Genomic DNA, 3,515 nt, shown 5'->3' on the forward strand with positions numbered 1-3,515 from the left:
ACCACAACATTCTTTTTTCTGGTTTAAATAAATGTATGGAAGTCATTTCAATAAACATAATTTTTAAGACGATACCATCAACTACTACATAATTATTTTAGTTCAGTGCTCACCATAATTAATTTTTCTTTTAATTTTTTTATTCATATCACACACCAACCACAGTTAATCCCCCCATCTTGCTTCCCCCACCTCCACCCAACCCACCCCATCCTCTCCTCAGAAAGAATAAGGCCTCCTATGGGGAGTCAATAATGTCAGGCACATCAAGTTAGACAAGACCAAAACCCTCATCCCTGCATCAAAACTGAGCAAGGCATCCCACCATAGGGAATTATTTCCAAATAGCCAGCTTATTTTCCAAGGATAGATTCTGTTCCTACTGCCAGGGGCCCCTAAAACAGACCAAGCCACAAACTGTTGCCCACATGTAGAGGACCTAGTTTGTTTCCATGCGGGCTCCCCAGCTGTCAGTCTAGAGTCTGTGAGCTCTCATGAGCTCAGGTCAGCTGTCTCTGTAGATTTCCCCATCATGATCTTGACCTCACCTTACTCATATAATCCCTCCTTCCTCTTCTTCAACTGGACTGCTGGTGCTTGGCTGTGGATCTCTGCATCTGCTTCCATCAGTTACTGTTATAAGTTCTATGGTGACAGTTAGGGTATTCACCCATCTGATTAGAGGGGAATGACAATTCAGGCACCCTCTCCACTATTGCTTGGAGTCTTAGCTGGGGTCGTCCTTGTGGATGCCTAGGAATTTCTCTAGCACTGTTTCTCCCTAACCCAATAATGGCTCACTCTATCAAGATGTCTTTCATTGTTCTCCCGCTCCATCCCTCCTCCAACTCAGCTATTCTGTTACCTCGTGTTCTCATCTGCAATTTCCCCCCTTCTACCACACTGACCCCAGTTTATCCAGGAGATCTCATCTATTTCCCCTTCCTAGGGCGACCCATGAATCCCTCTTATGGCCCTCCTTGTTACCTAGCTTCTTTGGAGCTGTGAATTGGAATCTGTTTATCCTTTGCTTTTTATTTAGTAGTATCCATTTATGAGTGAGTCCATACCATATTTTTCTTTTCTATTCTTTTTTGTTTTTAAGAGTACAGTGTTTTTTATTTGCTGAAAAAGTCTAATTTTAGTTTTTCTTTAAAGCATACAAAGGCCAACTAATCTTCAGACTCTGAGCCATCTTCATCCTGACTAATCTGGAAATAACAAAGTTCATAGGTCTCTTTGTCAGATACAACCACATGAAGCCAATCACGGAGATTATTCTTCTTAAGGTATTTCCTGGTAAGATATTTAGAATACCTTTTAGAGAACTGTTTCTCAGAAACAACTGTGATTTTATTCTCAGAAACAAATGTGAACAACATTTCCAAGATTTCCAGTTTCCCCATTGACTTTAACCTTCTCCCGGAGAAACTGGAGTTTCCAGAATCAAAAATTCCATCTTCTACCGGATGAGTGAGGTCCAAATGGAGCCTCCAGGTTGACTTCTTAGGCTTCTTGTCTTTCTGTGGCACCATATTGTCCCGCGGCCATGAGAAAAATACCATATTTTTCTTTCTGTCTGGGTTACCTCCCTTGAGATATTTTTTTTCTAGTTTCATCCATTTGCCTGCAAATTTCAAGATGTTATTGTTTTTTTCTTTTTACAACTGAGCACAATATTCCATTGTGTAATGTATGACAAATAATGCTACTATGACTATAGTTGAGCAAATGTCCCTGTAGTATGACTGAGAATATTTGGGTATATGCCCAAGAGTGGTATTGTTGGATCTTGGAGTAGGTTCATTCCTAATTTTCTGAGAAACCGCCATGCTGATTTGCAAGGGGGCTGTACATATTTGTACTCCCACCAGCAATGGAGGAGTGTTTCCCTTATTTTATATCCTCTCCAGCACAAGCTATCATCAGTATTCTGACAGGTGTAATATGGTATCTCAGAGTCATTTTGATTTGCCTTTCCCTGATGGCTAAGGGTGTTGAGCATTTCCTTAAGCATCTTTAGACCATTTGAGACTATTCTGTCAAGAATTTTCTGTTTAGATCTGTACTCCATTTTTAAGATAATTTTCTTTTTTGACTTTGTTTTTCTTTTCTTATTTTTTAAAAGAAAGCAAACTATCTTTTTTCATTTTCAATACCAATCACAATTCCCACTCCCTCCTCTCCTCCCGTTTCCTCCACCTTTCCCCCACCCCACCCTTCATCCACTCCTCAGAGAAAGTAAGGTACATTACTTTGTGGGAAGGTCCAAGGCCCTCCTTACTATATCCAGGGTGAGAAAGGTATCCATACAAAGAGAATAGGTTCCCAAAAAGCCAGTACAAGTAGTAGGGATAAATCCTAGTACCACTGCCAGTGGTCCTGCAGTCTGCCCCAGCCATACAACTGTTGCCCACCTTCAGAGGGACTAGTTTGGACCATGCTGGTTTCTTCCCTATCCAGCTGGAATTGGTAAGCTCCTATTATCTCAGTGTTTCAGTGGGTGTCCCCATCATGGTCTTGACCTCTTTGCTCATATTCTTATTCTTCCTACTCTTCAACTGGACTTTGGGAGCTCAGCCCAGTGCTCTGCTGCAGGTATCTGCATCTCTTTCCATAAGTTGCTGGGTGAAGGTTCTATGGTGACATTTAATATTCATCAACCTGACTATAGGTCAAGACCAGTTCAGAAACCTTCTCATCTATTCCTTAGGGTCTTAGCTAATACTGCCTTGAACATAGTTGAACAAATGTCCTCGTAGTACGATTGAGCATCTTTTGGGTACATGCCCAAAAGTGGTGTTGCTGTGTCCTGAAGTAGTTTGATTCCCAATTTTCTAAGAAACCACCATGCTGATTTCCATAGTACAAGTTTGCATGCTTTGTTTTTTTGTGTGTTCTTGAATTTGGTTTGCCAGTATTTTATTATTTTGCATAAATGTTCATGAGAGAGGTTGTTACATATTTCTTTTTTTTAGTGGAATCTTGGTGTGCTTTGGGTATCAGTATAACTGTAGTCTTGCCAAAAGAGTATGGCAATGCTACGTCTGTTTCTGGTGTGTGGAATAATTTGAGGAATATTGGTATTAGCTCCTCCTTGATGTTGTGGTAGAATTCTGTGCTGAAACCATCCAGCCCTGAACTGTTTTTGGTTGGGAGACTTTTGATAACTTCTTCTATTTCCTTAGGGGTTATAGGTCTATTGAAATTGTTCAATGATTTTGAATTAATTTTGGTATGTGGTACCCATCCAGAAAACTGTCCTTTTCTTTTAGATTTTCTAATTTTGTGGAGTACAGGCTTTTTGAAGTATGACCTAATGATTCTCTGGATTTCTTCAGTTATGTCCCCCTTTTCTTTTTTTTGATTTTATTAATTTGGATGTTCTCTCTCTGCCTTCTGATTAGTTTGGATAAGGGTTTGTCTATCTTGTTTAGTCTCTCAAAGAAACAGCACTTTGTTTCATCGATTCTTTGTGTTTTGTGTTTTTTCTATTTTATTGATTTCAGCCCTCA

At 39.9% G+C, this 3,515-nt stretch overlaps 1 pseudogene; it reads right to left on the minus strand.

The window, feature by feature from the left end:
* Positions 1-1,172: 1,172 nt before the first annotated feature.
* LOC126495701 (60S ribosomal protein L22-like 1) lies at positions 1,173-1,535 on the minus strand (annotated as a pseudogene).
* Between the last annotated feature and the right edge of the window lie 1,980 nt (positions 1,536-3,515).

Source organism: Alexandromys fortis, unplaced genomic scaffold (assembly GCF_014885135.2).
Source record: "Alexandromys fortis isolate MF-2015 unplaced genomic scaffold, M_Fortis_MF-2015_v1.1 scaffold_465, whole genome shotgun sequence".
NCBI lineage: Eukaryota > Metazoa > Chordata > Mammalia > Rodentia > Cricetidae > Alexandromys > Alexandromys fortis.